This window comes from Notamacropus eugenii, chromosome 1, assembly GCF_028372415.1.
Source record: "Notamacropus eugenii isolate mMacEug1 chromosome 1, mMacEug1.pri_v2, whole genome shotgun sequence".
NCBI classification, from domain to species: Eukaryota; Metazoa; Chordata; class Mammalia; order Diprotodontia; family Macropodidae; genus Notamacropus; species Notamacropus eugenii.
The window spans coordinates 432851352-432870147 of record NC_092872.1 but is presented as its reverse complement, the minus strand read 5'-3'; the positions used below and the strand labels follow the sequence as shown (position 1 = coordinate 432870147).

At 40.3% G+C, this 18796-nt stretch overlaps 1 protein-coding gene across 4 annotated transcripts in view; it reads right to left on the bottom strand.

Moving 5' to 3' along the window:
* Positions 1-8500, bottom strand: part of RAD21L1 (RAD21 cohesin complex component like 1) — a 51669-nt gene extending 43169 nt beyond the window's left edge. For all 4 annotated transcript variants that reach the window (XM_072631698.1, XM_072631700.1, XM_072631701.1 and 1 more), the window contains exons 1-2: positions 8418-8500; positions 7704-7795 (exon numbers count right to left, since the gene is read on the bottom strand). The gene's annotated coding sequence lies outside the window, so the exon portion shown is untranslated. The remainder of the gene's footprint in view (positions 1-7703; positions 7796-8417) is intronic.
* Between the last annotated feature and the right edge of the window lie 10296 nt (positions 8501-18796).

Sequence of the window (18796 nt, the reverse complement as noted above, 5' to 3'; positions counted from 1 at the left end):
TGGGAAGTTGAGGTGGACTCTATCTTGACCCCAGATACTTTCTCCTTTTAGCATATCTCAGCCATAGGGCAACACTGGAAGTCTGCAGAAGAATCTTACGGGGGGATAAGATTCACTAGAAAGAAAAGTTATCATGACTATGAATTCCCATGTATTGTTACTCTGAGTGCTTGCATGGGAGCTAAAGGTCCTTTCACTTTTTCTGTGGAGACCTAGACACAAGCTATATTTTTGTGGTTCCTAGGAAAGATAGTGGGTAGCCAAAGGAAATGCTTTGAAGATTTCCTATCCCTCCCTCAACCAAGATTTAGCCCAATCTCTACATATCCAGAGCTAGGGACATGAACCACTAGATATATATGGTAAAAACTGAATTTTCAAGCTAATATGGACGATCATTTCATATTAACTTTTTATTGGTCCTTCAAGTAAGTCTGTTCCTAACTACATTTATTATTCTATTTTAACAGGAAATATGACTGAAAGATGTTTATGTGGAAGAAAATGATTTTCTTTGGTTTTGAGTCATGGGTTATGGCATGTTAGCATCACTTACTACAAACTCAAGTCACACCTCCTCTAGGAAGCTTTCATTGATTACCCCAGTTCACAGTAGGAGAAAGATCCCTTCTCTGAACTCTGCCAGCATGTATTCTCTGTATCACACATTTGAGCATTGACTATAATCTCAAAGAATCATAGAATATCAGAACTGTATTGAAATTTCAAATATAGAACACAGAATGTCAGAACTATACTACATAGTCTCACCCTTCCAATTTCACAGATGAGAAAATAGATTCTAGAGAAATGATCATTTATAGTCATGTATATCATGGACCCCTTTGGTAGCTTGGTGAAACCCATGGATCCCTTCTCAGAATAATGCTTTTTAAATACATAAATACATAAAATTCTAAAGGAAAGAAATTATATTAAAATAAAGTTATTAATTTTTTTAAATTCACTGAACTAAGATTAAGGAACTCCTGAAGAATTAATGATAATCACTGTCTATACTATCCATTAGGCATGTAGAAAAGACTGTCTTATGCTGTCATATTATTATGTATATGAATTATCTTCCCAAATTAGACTGAAAGTTTCTAAAAGGTAGGATAGATGTCTCAAAGCTCTTTGAATTTCCAGTGGTGCCCCAACCTTGGCCCTGAAAATAGCAGGTGTTCAAGGAACCTTCTTCTGGGTTTGCTAATACAGACAGGGCCTCTCTAGTTGGTTCCGCCTTGAGTCTCTCCATTGAGTCCTCTGGAATATCCTACATCCTCACATGCCTAATGATTGGCCCTACCCTTTTTTAGTTTGTGTGTGTGTGTGTGTGTGTGTGTGTGTGTGTGTGTGTGTGTGTGTGTGTGTGTGTGTGTTTCCCTTCAGGCCAGCTTTTCCTGGGCGCTGCTCCAGAAGAGACATAGCACTCCATTTATCATCTCTATCTTTGTTTTATCCCCACGTCTGAAATGTACTCCCTCCCCCGCCTCCTACATATTCCTCACTTCTACCTCTTATAATTCTAAATCTCCTTGAAGATTTAGTTCAAGGGCCACCTTGTGCATATGGCCTTCTCTGATCTCCATCCTCCAGTTAGCTGCTGGTGCCCTCCCTTCTCCTCCATTAATCAATCACCTTGTCTTTATTTTGCACAAAACTATACATGTACCTATTTCTTTCCTCTGACAAAATGTAAGCACCTTAAGAGTGGGGACTATTTCACTTCTGTTTTTGTATCTTTAATCTGATACAAAGTAGGAACTTGATAAATACTTGTTTATTGATTGATGAATCATTAATCCTTTGTGTCAATCATGGATCCTTACTAGTTATGTGCTTAAATCTGGAAATGGCCAAATTATCAGGGTTGGAGTAATCCATGACAAGTCTTGACCTCCTGTTAGTTGAGTAGCCCAACATTCCAGGGCAGACTCATGCCCAACAATGTGGTTCTGAGGCTGATAGGGTCTGCGATTTTGTGTTTAGCAGTAGAGGGAAGCAATATTGATTGTAGTGGCAAGGGCCCTAGACTGGAAACCTGAATTCTAGTTCCAACTCTATCACTGACTTACTTTGTGTGACTTTGAGCAAATAATTTCTCCATCAGTAAAATGAAGGTGTTGGATTAGTTGGTCTCTAAGGTCCCTTCTAGCTCTAAAATTCTGTGTTCTCTGTTTTAAGAGCTTTTTCGTTTCTGACTTTCAGTTATACATAGCACCTGAAGCACACACTCTTACACATGGACCACCAGAAAAATTATTTCAACTTTGAGGCACTTTTTTAGTAAATACCACCCAAAACTATAGTCATGAGCCTCCAATAATGCATTTACTTTTACCAGCCAATTGAAGGACATATTAGCAGAATGTAAGCTCCTTGAGGTATCTCTTCTGGTTATTTTCTTTGTTTCCACAGCACTTAAGATAGTACTTGGTATACAGTAGGTACTTACTAAATGCTTGCTGATTAATTTCTTCACCAAAGAGGAGGGCAGATGAAGTAATAAGATGGGCACAAATAGAGTCAGAGCTATTCTGGTAAATATTTAATAAGTGAATCTTCAAAAAATGCATATGGGACACTTAAATTTAATCTTCATTATTCACAGTCTCCCCATGTCTAGACAATCAGCTAAGTAACAAATCAAGCCTTAGTTTGTAGCACTTGCCAATTTCTGGAGTGCAAATGTTCGCACTGAAAATTTAATAGTTGCCCCTTATGAGCCTGTTTGAGCTGACTCCAGCACACTGCGGCAGGGATCACATTCACCCCTGGGTCATTAGCAGAGAAGGGCACACACAAAAACTTGTGTAACCAAGAAATATCTATGGAGGGCATATATGTGACCAGGGAAGATGTGAACACTGGGGTAGCCAGGCCACAGATACTTAAGTCCTCTGATAATATCATCATACTGCTCTCTTCAGTTTTATCCTGGCTGCATGCATCTTTTTTGCTGGACTCATAGTTTCTATGGGTATCTCCAATAATCATCTGGTGCTGAGCTCCTTCTTCCTACAAATTTTTAGGGCCATTTTCTGAGTTCTTAACTCAACTGCTCAGGTTCCTCTCTCTGGCAAGAGTAAGCTGGAAGCACTTCAGTTCATAACTGAGTCTATGAATCACCACATTTAGCTAAGGATACCAACTGAAGCCAGCCAGAGTGCTCCCAGACCAAGATTAAGTCTATTCTTTTGCTTGCCTGGTTCTAGTGCTACTTCGAAGTCCTTGGTCTCAGGTAACTATCTGATTTAGGGTTAGCAATATCTTGTACCTTTTGTTAAGCACTTTTTGGAGATGTTGTGTCCCTAAAACAATTTCAGAGACTTTAACAAAAACTAAAACAACCAAACTACAGAAGTTGTATAAAAGCAGAGGTTAACAAGCACACACCCCTTCACCAATTCTTCCTAATTAGCATGCAAATGTAGTTGAGCAAGAATAAAAGCTAAGTGAAGAGGGCAGAGTACTGCCCTCAACCCTTGTGGTCCACATTCCTGCTTTTATTATGTACGTCTGCCCAGAACAACAAAAAACCCCTGGCTTTTGAGCCATATTTTGTCGAGTACAAAACCTCACTGTTTTTCTGCATTATGATTCTGGGAAACCACTAGGGGTGGGGAGAAATGAGCCCTTCATGACTGGGTTTCAATGGAAGCCATGAGGCAGTCAACTCTCTCCAAGCATCATTTTACAGAAAGATTACAGAGCCCACCACATTCTCTGTTATTGAAAGGAAGACCACCACAGTTGGTTGTCTCTGCCCTCATTAGCAAATGTCATTGAAATCAGCCAGAATCACTGGTGGGAGAGTTTCAGGAACCCACAAAAGAGCCAGGAAGGTAGCAGATGGAATTCACAGTGTGGAGATAACAGGCATCTCCTAAAACATCTTACATTTGCCAGCTTCCTCCCAAGATAGCACTTAGCAGTCGGTCTCACTGCCTATCTCAGTGCTCAGTGCTCCACATTCAGGGACTTTGCTGACAATTCTCTAGGAATGAAAAGGGTATTTTGGAGTTAGCCCTCATACACCTGACTTCTATACTCCCATGGAAGAGATGTAATCCTGGGAGCAAGACCTGAATGGCAGTGTCTATATTAGAAGGAACCAGCAATCTAGAGACCTGAACTCTAGCCTGCACTTTGCTACCAGCTCATTGGATGGCATTGGGCAAATGACTTCTTTCCATGTATAAAATGCCGATAATTCTATCTGTCCTCATAGAAGTACTATTAGAATTAAATGAGGTTATAGGATTTTAGAGTTGGAAAGAGCTTTCCTAATCCAGTTCCTCCACCCCATCCCACCCCACACTTTTTTTTAATAGATGAGAAAATGGAGATTCAGAGTTGATTTGAATGGATGGGAAAAGTGGTTTGTAAACTGTATTACAGCTATATAAATTAATAGTAAGTGGACAGTGGAAGGAGCACTGGCGTTAGAGTCAGGAGACTTACATTTGAGTTCTTCCTTTGATATTACTCAGACAAATAACTTACCTGGGTCTTAGTTTTCTTATTTGTCAAATGATAAGGGGGTAGAATAGAAGTCCTCAGAAGTCTTGCCTAGTTCTATATCTATGATCTCATGATTCTAGGATTGTTTGATAGCAAACAATGATGGAATCTTAAAGTGAGATGGGTCTTTAGCCATTATCTAATCCAACCACATTCAGAAATCCCCCTTAGAACACCTCTGTCCAACTCTCATCCAGCCTCAACTTAAACTCTGCCAATGACAGGGCATTCAGTGGGTTTTTTTTTTCCTTTTGGCTAATATCACATTGAGATTGAATTCTTTAAGAATATGCTGACTGATGATCACTTGTTATTGGGATTGGGACAGAGGAAGGGTGGAGAGATTAAGCAGGATAATGACAGTTTGTGGAAGTGCTCACCAGGTTCCCAGCAGGGCAGCCATCCTGAAATGATATGCCCACCCCTAGATTTACAAAGATAGAGTTGATCAGCATGGATCCTAGATTTAAAACTATAAGTTAGTGAGCACCTCATTCAATTTCCCTTATGTTACATATGAAGAAACTGAAGCCCAAAGTTACACAGATTGTAAGAGGCTGTGTGGCTTGTATTTGAGCACAAGTGCTCTGAATACCCTTCCAAAGCTCTTTCCACTGGACCATTCTGCCTCCCTTGGTTGATGATGTCATCTTATTCTCTTTGTGGCTAGAATCAATCACCTGCCTGAAGCATCACTTTCACCTTCTAATGATCAGGCTGGTTGATTTCTGGGTGTTGTCTTGTGAAGGCCTATAATAACATAAATACCCAAGCTTCCAAGGGATCACTACTACCTAAAAGCATTTTCTCATCTTTTCTCTTATTTGAGCCTCCAAGTAACCACATAAAGTTCATAGGGTAGGTATTACAATTTCCACATGAAGCCTAACAGAGGATGAAACTGAAGCCCAGAACGATGTCATTTAACTTAGGTCACATGGTGGGTTAGTGGTAGAAATGAGACAAATACCCAGGGTTTTTTATAGCCCAGCACTCTTTTTTATGCCATAATAATGTCTTCCACATCAACCCCTCTTTGGGGATGAAGTTCTTTCCGCTCTTCTTCTCTGGGAGAAATTGAGGCAAGGCTCCCTAGAAAGTCTGGTTGCCTATGACTTCTGAGCTTGCCCTAGCTTGTGGAGGAGATGCTCCCAAGATGTCCATCAATTGGGGAATGGTTGAACAAGTTGTAGTATATGATGGTGATGGAACGCTATAAGAAATGACCAGCAGGATGGTTGCAGAAAAACATGGGAAGACTTAACATGAACTGATGCAAAGTGAAGTGAGAAAAACTGGGAGATCACTATGTATAATAGCAGCAATCTTGTAAAAATGATCAATTGTGAAAGACTTAGCTACTCTGACCAATACAATGATCTAAGACAATTCTGAAGGACTCATGATGAAAAATGCTCCTGAAGAGAGAACTGATGAACCCTGAATGCAAACTGCAGTGTAATTTTTTCACTTTCTTTCTTTTTCTTGCCTTTTTTTGCAACATGGCTAATATGGACATATGTTTTACATATTTCACATGTATAACTGATATCTTATTGTTTGACTTTTCTGTGGATGGGGATGGGATGGAGGGAGAGAATCTGGAACTCAAAATTTAAAAATAAGTGATAAATTAAAAAAATATATACTCCCAAGCCAGATTCAAACAAGAGGATGCAACTCCTTCAGGCTATTGTGAAGTTACTTTATAGCCCTTAGGAACTGCTGGTCCTGCAGCTACATCACCCCCTGGAGAGATGCCTTTGAACTTCCCCCATCCCAGAGCTATGTTGAGCAGTTCTGAAGTATGATGGAAAATATGTCTGACCACCTGCACTATTCTGCTGCCAAAGGAACTGATGTAGGATCATAGGATTTTGAACTGGAAAAGTCCCTAGAGATCATATAATTAATCCTTGTCATTTTACAGATGAGGAAACTACGGTCCAGAGAAGGGTAAAAAGACATAGAGATTGGCTCAAAGCCACATATGTAATTGGAAGCAAAGCTGAAATTCACATCTTGATCTTGTGACTCTCTGTCTAGGTCACTGTCTACCACCCTACATATGGTAACAAACTCTCAAGGGGAAAAAGATGGGGAAAGTGCTTGGAGTAATCAATCAAGGAGAGAGATAGAGGCTTCTAGCAGACAGAGAAAATGAAGACAAGGAAGGCTTGGAGTCCATTAGAAATAAGTAAATAAGCATTTAATAAATGCCTGCTGTGTGCCAGGCACTGTGCTGAGTGCTAGACAGACAAAAGAAAGGCAGAACCAAACCAAACAAAAAGCATCAACAATAAACAAACACAAAAAATTAATCCCCATTCTCAAGGGGCTCACATTAAAATGGGGAAGACAAAAATGCAAGCGATTATGTACCAACAAGAGCTATACAGGATAAACTGGAGATAACAGAGGGAAGGCACTAAGATTAAGGAGGATCAGGAAAGCCTTCTTGCAGAAGGGAGGACTTCAGCTGAAACTTGACAGAAGACCTAGAAGTGCCCAGAGTCAGGAGGTGGGGCATTCTATCTGAGGAACAGCAAAGAGGCCATTGTGACTGCATCACAGAGTACATGGAAGGGAGCAAGGTTTGTAAGAAGACTGGAAAGATAGGAAGGGAGAAGGTTATGAAGCGTTTTCAAAACTAAACAGGGTTTTCCATTTGATCCTGATGGTGTTAGGGAGCCAATGGGGTTTATCAAATAGCGGGGGTGGGTGATATAGTCAAACCTATGCTCTAGGAAGATTACTTTGACCTCTGAGTGAAGGATGAACTGAAGTGGGGGGGCACTTGAGGCAGGAAGACCAGCCAGCAGGCTACTGCTGTAATCCAGGTCCGAAGTGAGAAAGACCTGCATCAGGATGGTGTTGGTGTCAGAGGAAGGAAGGAGGCGTATAGGAGAGATGACATTTGTCTCTGTCAATGACTGACTCAGGGAGGAACTGCTGAGTTCTGATTGGGGCTTGATGCTCATTCCCATCTCTTACCTAACTGGAGAACTGAATCCCTAGCATTCCTGGTTCTCCCTCCCTTACAAAGCCCCACCTCAGTCTGGCAGCTCACTGAGCACCAGCAGCTACAGCTGAAGGTGACTTAGAGGTCAGGCCTGAATTAAATGGCAAACAGCAGAACGTTTCAGTAAGTAGGTCCAGACCCCTGAGGATTTTACCTTCTCTGCTTACTCCTTTGGAAGTGACTAAACGTGCAAACGCAGGTGCTCTCACCATACATCACTCCGCTTGTTAGCTGGGATCTGGGACCCTGTGGGGGAAAAAAAACAAGTCAGAGCTCTCATCAAATAAGGAAGAGGATGAAGAGAGAGAGCAAGGGGAGGAAAAGAGAGGAAAGGAAAGGAGGGGAGGGAACTATCTTTGACTAAAAATCGTTACAGGATTCATATTAATGCGTAAACACAAAATAAAACAAATATATACTGCCTGCTAAATAAGTGCAATATGGAATAGGAAAAGAGTTATTCTTAAAGAACATAGTGAGATTACATGCCACACTGTCAAAACATAGAAAGGAATGTTAGAACCGAATTGGAAATTGTTATATATTGTCATAATTGTGTGAGCACTGAACGTGAAATAAATACTTATTAACAATTGTACTAAAAATAATTACATTCTCTTTTAAATATGTAACTGGCAGTTCTTTAATTAGAGTCTATATTGGCCCATAACTGACAAGAGTTGTATATGTCATTATTATTTTCTTTAGAAATCTACCAGTTTTACCATGTTAAAAAAGAACTGACAAAAATGATACTGCCTAGAAGGACAAAAACACGTGCACCCTTTCTAGGTCTATAGTTCCCTTTTAGACTTCCCCAATTATTTGAACCAGGCTTTCTCTCCCCTCCTACTGGCCTTGTGCTTACATGATACTTTGCAGAAAATAAGACCACGAGGCATCCAAAGATCCAGTCCCAGTGCTACCTTAGCAAAACTGCGAAGTCGTGGAGTCATAGAAAGTTAGAATTGAAAAGCATCATAGAACATAGACTTTGGAATACAGAGGGTTAGAGCTGAAAGAAAGGGCATTCAGAACATGGAATTACAGAATGTTAGAATACACAATAAGTACTGTTAAAACTGGAAGAGACTTTAACAGTAGCATCAAACTCCAAGACAAATGGAGGTCTTCATATTGACTCAGTAGAAAACTACAAATTATCATATGTTGTATTGTATTTTTATTTATTTTATTAAACATTTCCCAATTAGAATTTAATCTGGTTGGGCCACCCTCAGGAGTTTTGTGGCCTGTTACTTCTTTTGGCACCTCTGCTTTAGAACATGGAATAATTATTTCTTTGAACAGACTCTAGAAGTTTGCCTGCTGTAGTCTTCTTTTCCTCCTTAGCACAACCCAGTACATGCTACCTCACCTTCCTCCTACTGTGTGATCTACCACCACCCCACCAGTTCCCTGTCTGCACCACCTTGGCAGAGTTCAAGTCCCTCAGGGATCTCAACTCAAGGGCAATTAACCTACCATTCATTTGTACACTCTCTAATTTGTTCATCCGTTCATTCTATCATTTTTATTTTTTTGAAACTGGGTCTTAGTCAGTCATTCACAGGTCCAATCTCATGGCTGGTCTGAACAGAAGCATTGACCTGCTCTGTTTTTGACCTCAGTCAGTTCATTCCTCCTTAGGCAGCCTGGTCTCCCCTTACCTTGAGGAACTCATCATATTGGTACTGGACTTAGTATGGACACCTCACCAACTTATCCGACCGCAGTTCAGAACTTCTGAGCTCAAGTGATCTACCAGCTGCAGTCTCCCCAGTTGGGTGTTCATTCTTCATTTTTGAAGAAGACCGTAACATCACAGAAATAATGACATGACTTCCACTTGACTTTGTTTTGAGTGAGGGAGGGCTGTACAAGGTCACCACCCTCACTTTCTCCTCCTAAGTCATCTGGATCCTGTGACCAGATATTCATCAGGATGACTGGAGATAGCCCAGGATGCAATAGGAGACCTTGGTCTTTTTAGGCTAGGCCTTTTCACCTACTCACTTAGAGGGAGGTAACAGCTATTGAGAGAATAGACCTCTTTAAGAAGGAGTCTTAAGGGATGAGCCTTTTAATGAGCAAAAGAAAAAACAACTAAATCAAACTGGGAGGGAAAGAGAAACTGTTGCCATTGATAATCACTGTTAGGCAGCCATTAGGTGGAGCTTGGGCAGGGACCTATTGTTGTCCAAACTATGGGCTTCAGAGTGCACTGGGTTTAAGGTTTTGGGAGAAGGAAGGATGGAAGGAAGGAAGGAAGGATGTCAAGCCAGTAAACCCCAAAGGAAGGGGAGAGGGAGACAGAAGGGAGAGGATGAGCTGGGTTACCTAGCTAGCTACGACCCCACTCAGGCAGCTCAGTCTACAGCAAATGATAATCCCCAGCAGCAGTGACTACAAAGTATTTGCCACCATATTTGGCTCATTTTTCATCAACCCTCCTATATGACTTCTCCATTCTGGTCAAACTGGCTTGCTAGCTTTTCACCATACATGGATAGTCTCCCACCTGTGCCTTTGCACAAAGGATCTTCCATGTCTTAGATAGACTTCTTCCTTGTCTTTGCTTTATTGGATCCCTTTCCTCACACTCCTCCAATTATTGGCACACTCTTTCTTGAAAATATTTTGTTACTTTGTATACACTTTGTCTTTATTATATGTATGCAAATATCCACATATATATACACCTGTGTTTTGTTATTGTTTTGTTTTTCAGTTGTGTCCAACTCTTGTGACTCCATTTGGTGTTTTCTTAGTGGCTTGCTATTTCCTTCTCCAGCTCATTTTACAGATGAGAAAACTGAGGCAAACAGAGTTACATGACTTGTCCAGGGTCACACAACATTCTGGTCTTCCTGATTGCATGCCTGGCACTCTAGCCACTGCGCCCCCTAGCTACCCTGTAAATACACACATGTATATGTATATTTATCCATTTATTTATTCATTTACTCATTAATTAATTTAGCTACTTACTTATTAATGTTGTATTCCCTCATTTAGAATGAAAGCACCGTCAGAGCCAAGACTGCTTATTTAGCCTAATAAATGTTTGTAGAACTGAACTGAATAAAAATTTGCAAAGTGCTAACTTTGCCTAAAGCACTATTTTAGATGTTGATAGAAACTTAAAGTTGAATTGGTATAACAGAAAAAGTTACTAATTGGGAAGCAGGAAACCTGGGTTGTTGCTGATTCTTTGAGATACTGGGCGATCTTTTAGTAATCACAGAATTGTTGGCTGTTGTGTTTGTCCTTTGTTCTCGAAGACGACCATGACATCAAGATGATGACATGACTTGCAGTTGACTTTGATTTGAGGGAGGGAGGGCTGGGCAAGGTCATCAGCCTCACTTTCTTCTCCAATCACAGAATTATGAAGATTTCAAATGCATTATTTAATTTGATTTTCAAAACAATCCCTAGAAAGTTGGTGCAAGAATTATCATTCCCAATTTACAGGTGTGGAAATTTATACTTAGAGAAGAAAAGTCACTTATCATAGTTGCAAACTTGTTACAGAACAAAGTTGGTTTTTGAATCCAGATCTTCTGTCATATGGTCCTGGAAGTTTCTCAGTATATCAAGGTACCTTTCCAAAGTGCTTTAGGAAAGTCACTTTCTCTAGGCCCTAAAAACCTTCTCTGGCAAATGAAAGGACTGGATCAGATGATCTCTAAAGTCCGTTCCAGTTCTATCATTCTATACTAAAGTCTCTTCCATTTAGGAGAGATGATGTGGTTGGACTAGGTGCTTTCCAATGACCAGAGAAAATGGTCATATGACCACTTTCCCCAGAGGCTGTATGGAGTATTTCTATTTCAGGAACAGACTAAACTAAGTGATCTCTGAGGTTTCTAAGGTCACTTACTGCTTTGATGGAAAAAAATTAAATCTAAATAGTTATTTCTCCCCCTTCAATATGCCTTTCCTCTTCCCCACCCTTCACAAGCATCCCTTTATCTGAATTTTATGATTTTTTGTATATGCTATATTACGAAATATATATATTTCTATATACTGTAATTTTGCAAAATTATAAGCCACTTGCCCTGTTCAAGATAATCCAAGACTTTTGTGTCTCTCTGTTTACAGTCTTGTGTATGGATGCCTGAAACTGACCGACACATATACAAAGCCTGGTCCCTTTCTATGGGTGTCTTCCCCAGTCTTCAGGTTATAGCTAGAAGCAATACCCAGGGCATATCACCCTATATCCCCCTACCACATTTGTCCAGGGGCAAGGATACCCTGTTAAACTAAAAACCAAGTGAACAAAGGTTAGCCTCACTTAAGAACAAATGAAAAAGCATTTATTACTTATTCTGTCCAAAGCATTGTGCTAAGTGCTGGGGATACAAATAGAAAAGCAAGATATCCCACTGCTCTCCAAGAGTTTGCATTCTATCAAAATATTATGGAGACTAAGGTTCAGTAAGCAGGCTGCGTCCTGAGCTTGACATAACAATAATCCTTTGCGCTCAGGATGACATCACCTTCTGGCAAATTGCTTGGACTAGCACCACATGTTTACTAAGGGATTTAGCTCCCCCTTATTTCCCAGGGCCATCCATCACATGTGGATCTCTGTTTCTTGTCACTGACAGGTACTGCACTCCTATTTCTTTCTCAGAACTATGACTGTGCCTCATAGGGTGGTCAGGACCCCCAAGGCTTGAGACAATGACTATTCCCCTGGGACCCACAGTGTCTGAATTGTCCCAAGAAATGATAATTATGAGAACTATCTCAAGATCTAAAAATGATTATGTCATGTTCCAGCCCAGGACGTATATAAGACCTGCTTAATTTAGTCCAGCATGTCAAGCCCTCCTTTTTAGGAGGATGGGCTTTTGTATGCATATGCCATTTTCCTCATTCTGAAATTAATTAAACTTCTGTTTTGCATCCTGCCTCCTCTGTCTCTGGCCTACTCTGGCCTACTCACAGTTCAAAGGCTAGTTCTGCTCCAGCTGACAATTGTAATGAGTGAAGTGATGTATATAGCAATTTTAGTTACAGATCAGTTGGAAAAAAACTGGCATATGATAAAGCATTTACTTTAATATCATTTGTGTGGATAAAATCAGATCCATTTCTGATGTAAAAGCATTTGACAGTGTCAAAGACTTGGTCAGGGAGAACTTTCTTTTCCAGTTTTTCAGGAGCTAAGGCTACTTATCAGCTCCTTTCTCAATGACTATAATACTGTATGCTCTCCCCTAGGCACACACCATTGGAAGGTTAGGATTACTGACTTCCAGAGATACTGGCTTCCAACCAGCCTCACCTAGTAAACCAAGCTGCTGCTACAAGTTCTCTGAAGCTATGAAGGTGTAGCTGGGCAAGAGCTGTTGGTTAATCCAGTGGGAGAAGGATTGGTTTTGTTTCTGTTTTTTCAAAAAAATGTTTTTGTTTGTTTATGTACTGCAGTGTTTAGAGTAAAGTAGGAAAGGAGGGCATCTGAAGGCAGGAATAATGCTGGTTGTATGATTTAAAGCTGAAAGAATCATTGGAAACCATCTTGTTTGACGCAATCTCATTCAAAGGTGAGGAAGTTGAGGCTAAGAGTCACATAGTCAGTAGGAAAATCAAGATTTAAACCCAGTTCTTCTGACTTCAAATCCTTCTTTAGGGACTGTGGGCCAAGTGACCCACTACCACCCTCCCTAGGGAACCGGGCTACTATAAGAAAAATAATAATAATCCACATTTCTATGTATTTTTAAGGTTTATGAATCACTTTCCTGACAACAGCCCTTAGGAGGTAGGCAAGACAAATTTTCTTCTTCTTCCCATTTTACAGATGAGGAAACAAGCTCAGAAAGGTGAAGCAATCTGTCCAAAGTTTTACAGCTGGAAATGATTCTTGCCCAAGGTCACACAAGTAGCAATTAGCAAAGCCACAATTCAAATTCATGTCTTCTGAGTCCAAACCAGTACTCTTGCTATGATACCAAGTGGCCTCTCCAACAATACCCATAATTTCAGCTTCTCACCCATTTTCAATAGTCCAAGTTGATCCAATCTAGTGTAGTCTAATTGTGTCATGCATAAAGTTGCATAGCATATAATCAGTCATCAAGTGAATTCCACTGTCTCCACCCCCTCCCATTCTTTCTTTTTATTAGAAGTTTTTTCTTTTTGTTTTGAACTTAACAAACACCAAATAGAACAGGCATTTGCATGTATCTAGTACATCAGAAAAAAAAAAAGATTGTACACGACACTACGGGTCTTTATTATGTATGTCTTGCATTTCTTTTTAAGTATATAATAAGATCAAGCTGTAGCTTTCAAAGCTGTCCTGTCTGAGATTAGTTTTCTTTCTATTCTTTTCTCTCAATTAAAAATAAAAAGATACCTCAATGATCATCATTTTTCTTTTCTTTTGTAATGGGAGACTGGAACACCAACAAGGAACATTTCACAAAATTTACCAGAGATTACTGCTGACTCAGTATTTGAATGGCCTTCCTCAGGCTAAAGGCCAAAAAAAAAAAAAAAAAAAGGAAAGGAAAGAAAACATCTTGTCTCTGAAAAAACAAAAACAAAAAAGCTGGTCCTATTGAGCTTCCCCACCCACAAGGTGCTTTCCACTCCTAAAAAGGGTGTGGAACCTGGGGTTGACTAGGCATCACCAACTCCCTGTCAGATGAGAAACCAAACTGACTTGACTTGGTACCTATATATTGCTTTAGGACCTAGGGAACTGGGCATACTTTACCCTCAGATTGGTTTCACTAGAGCCACACACCCTTTTCCCCCTCCCCTCTGGATCCACACTCACACAACAGGTTAAATCATTGGGTAACTCCTAAAGAAAAAATTAAGCTTCCTGTCTCAGGAAAGCTGTGACCCTATCCAAATTCCAGCAGAACTTTTCACACAGGAATTTAGAGACCTTTGGGAAGAGAAGGGAAAGGGGAAAAGCATTTATTAAACACCTAAAATGAGCCAGGTACTATGCTACAGATGCATTTTACAAATATTATCTTATTTGATCTGCACAACAACAAAGTAGGTGCTTTTATTATCCCTCTTTTATAGTTGAAAAACTGAAAGGTTCAATAAGTTGTCCTGGGTCACACAACTAGTAAGTATATGAAGTCAAATTTTAACTCTATCCACTGTACCACTTAGCTGTTCTATGGTTATTAGTGGGTTGATAAATGTTTAACAACCAGCTCTCCAGGTGAAGAAAAATATGTATACATTCATTTGTAGCATTTGCTGATTTCCAAAGTGTAAATGCTTCCCCTGAAAATTGAACAACTGGCTCTTGTGAGCCCCATAGGAGCTAGTTTCAGCTCACTTAGCTTCAGCCGTGGATAGATTGAAATTTGATGAGAAACCAACTGTCCTGAGTGAAAACTGCACAATTCAGTGCATAAAGCCATTCAGTTGGGGTCTGGAGACAATTTCCAAGTGTCCTGTTCTACCTAGGGTAAACCAGAATTTCCCTAGAGGTTCTTTATTTGGCAATAATCCTAAAAGTACATGCAAATTTACTCTGGACCCTTATTTCAAAGGCATCTCAGTTTACCTCAATGGATGCCTGCCACTTCAAGGGCAATCTCAGTGAGATTGAAAACCTACTTGATAAGACAAATAGGCTCAGATAGTAAAAACAGCAAACAAAGTAAAATAAGTCTCAAAGACAGGTAAGCCTCCCAAGAAAAGAAACTAAACATAACCCATTGCTTAGCTGGATTTTTAGGGTTACAGGCAAACTTTATCCTGTGGACTTGCAAGACATGAGGGTCTCATAATAAGGCAAGAAGTTTAAATGCAAAAAGAAAAATACAAACAATTTCTCAACTAAGAACTAGCATTCTAGTATTGCAAATTCCATGTCTCACATTAGACTTAATATCAATACTTATATAGAATTCAGTAATATAGCAAGTCTCAATATTTAAATATTCAGTGAAGCAACAAATTCAAAGTTTGCAAAATTACCTCAGTAGAGCTGACTTAATAAGGGAATACATACCAGAAAATAGCTGTATAATTACAGCCTTAAAAGATTGCCAGTTTCTCCAAGGAGTCTGTAAACTAAGGTATATACATTGGTAGAGAATCTCTCCAAAAGTCCCTCCAAATGCAAAGGACTCAAATTTATGCTAGATGAGGCTTTACATCTAGTGTGCATACTCTGACCCTCTCACAGAATCAGGGTGCTCAGAGGAGATCATGGAATATTTCATCTCTCTAACCCCAATGGCTCAATCCCCCTATTATCTGTGTGTTACCCATTATTAAGGGCCAGTGACTAGCATCCCAGTTACATCCAACTACATAACGTTGGGTAGGTTTTACAAAGGGATAATTCACAGATATGACAAAAACAAACATACCATGTCTCAAGGACATCCTATCCTCTACATTACCTTTGTCTCAAGGTGAGCAAGCTCTCCTCTTAGCTCAAATCCACATAACACTGCTCCCACCAAATTCATGTTCAATTTCAGCATGACTGCTAGGTAAGCTCTTTCTCTGGGCTTTGGTGCAAAGGTTACTCCCAAAGATTATTCTTTTCTCTTTCGACCACTGATGCAGTGCTGGCTACAAAACAGCCTGGATTTCAACACTCAATTTTCTTGTGGATCACTTTTTTGGCTAAGGGTGAAAACTCCACTCCCTGCAACTAGAGCAGAGGAATGTCTGTGTGTATGTGTTCATCCTTCATTTCTGAAGAAGCTCATGCCATCAGAGAAATGATGACATGATTTGCACATGACTTTGTTTTGAGTGAGGAAGGGCTGTGCAGAGGAATGAATGAACAGGCCAAGGACCAATGCCCATTTCTCATCAGTACTATAGCCTTAGAAGGGAAGAAGAATTCCTCCCCTTATTGGGCATTGTGGTGGTGTCATTGAGATCCATTTACAAACTGGGCAAAGAAATTTAAAGAGAAAGACGCTGAAATTGACAAGCCTTTATGAATGCCTCCAAAGACAATCAGAGACCCTTCCCTTCATCGTGTGGTTAACCCACCTGAACTAGTCATAGGTCTATATACATTCCATAATATTTCCAAAGCACTTCCATTACACATCATGCTTTCCCCAGAAACAAGCTTTCCAACTTCTCCATATAGAAAGGCTGCATTGGCCAAACAGTACGCACTAGCCTCATGTTACACATTTTTGATGCTATTTTCTGTGTCCTTGTCCTCCTACGCACCTTGGACTTGGGGGCCTTGCAACAAATGTGAACAGACAAGCAAAACCCTGGCTGTGTCTAAAAATGTCTATCTCGCCCTGTATTATGAGTCCACTGTCACTCTGTCGGGGGGGAGGGGGTGCCCAGCACACTTCATCATCAGTCCTCTGGCTTTGTAATCAATCACTGTGTTGTAAGAGATCTAAAGTCTTTCAACATCCAATCCCTTGTTCAGGAAAAGGGAAAGTCTGCTCATTTGGATGTTTCTTTTCATCTTTTTACTTTTCTTAGTTTACAAACATAAGATCATGGGATTTAAACTGAAAGAGACCTTAAATATCCTCTAGTCCAATCTCTTAGTTTTGTAGGGGAGAATACAGAGTCCCAGAGAAGTTAAATTACTTGAACTAAAGTCACAGAGGTATTTGTTGTTATCATTCAGTCTCTTCAATCATGTCCAACTCTTCACGACTCCGTTTAGAGTTTTTGTGGCAAAGATACTGAAGTAGTTTGCCATTTCCTTCTGCAGCCCATTTTATAGAGGAAACTGAGGCAAACTGGGTTAAGTGACTTGCCCAGGATCACACAGCTAGTAGGTATCTGAGACTGGATTTGAACTCAAGAAGATGACTCTACTTGACTCCAGGCCCAGCAGTCTACTCACTGCGCCACCTAGCTGCCCTCACACAGGTACTAAGGAGCTTCTAATATAAATCTAAGTGACCTGTCTCAAACTCCTGAGTTATTGTGTTGTTCACCTGCTGCTTCCTCAGTTGTTGTTCTCTGCCTCACCATGTGCCCACTACAGTCATCTGCTGAGTATGAGAAGCTCTTTTGGGTTTGGAACTTGGATCCCTGTTGCCCTGGAAACCCAAAGCCTAGCGGGTAGTTTGTTTGAGTGTGAGTCAGATTTGTCCTCTACCTTTTAAGATTCTGCAAAGGCAGATTCACCAGGCTCTGAGGAGCCATGCTCAGGGTGGACAATGGAAGCTCAACCAGTCGGTGTGAATGTGTAATATCACAAGTTTCCTTGTTTTGGCTTAGGCTATGTATTTAACAAAAGTCTCTTTTATCTGTACAGAGCTTTATACTTCATCGTAGATTTTTTTTCCATAGAAAATTAAAAATGGAAGAGCACTTAAGACATAGTACACAAAATGTCAGCTGAAAGGAACCTTTAGACTACAAGTAAACAAGACATAGTACTGAGAATGCACCAGCTAGCAGGGAATGTACAAAATAGAACATACAATGCTGGAACTGGAGGGCACCTGAAGAGATCTAGTCCAGTCCCCCTCATTTCACAGAGGACGTTTACAGACAGAGGCCTAAGGTCACAGAGGAAGCCAGAGCCAGGACTTTACTTAAGTCTCCGCTCTTTCTAATGCTTCCTTCGAACTACTGTCATATCTACCATCTTATTTAATCCTCACATCACTCCAGGGAGGTGAAAAGGGCAAATCTGTTTTCTCAGCTGTACAATGAGGAGGTTGAATGAGCTGATCTCTAATATTCCTTCCAGTTCTAAATCCTGTGTTTTTTATTATCCCTCATTTTACCTATACTGAACCTGAGGTCCAGAGAGACTAGATGACTTTGCCCCTTGCTCTATTCAATATATTTATCAATGACTCGAAAGAGGGCGTGGATGGCATGTTTACCAAATCTGCACAAAACTGGAAGAGATAGCTAATGACTGAGATGACAGAATCAGGATCTTAAAAAGACTGCACAGCTTGGAGTGATAGATCAAATCTAATGTGACCCATGCTCTGGGGTGCCTATCTTAAGTCTTCCTTAGATTGATGAGTTGGGATCCCAGAGTTCAGCTATTACATCCCCTCAGGGCTCTAGGAGTATCTGTGAAGAGTTAGGGGATTTCCCTTTTTTTTTAATAGCTATATACTCTTTGTAGTATAGTTTGCAAGCCCCCACCAAATCTAAAGTGCTCTTACTCCCAAGATAATCTGATGAGAATCAATTTTGTTAGCTTTTAGAGTGGGTACTTACCAAACTGGTATGGAAGAACAACCAACTTTCCCCCGCCCAAAGTATATATGTGTA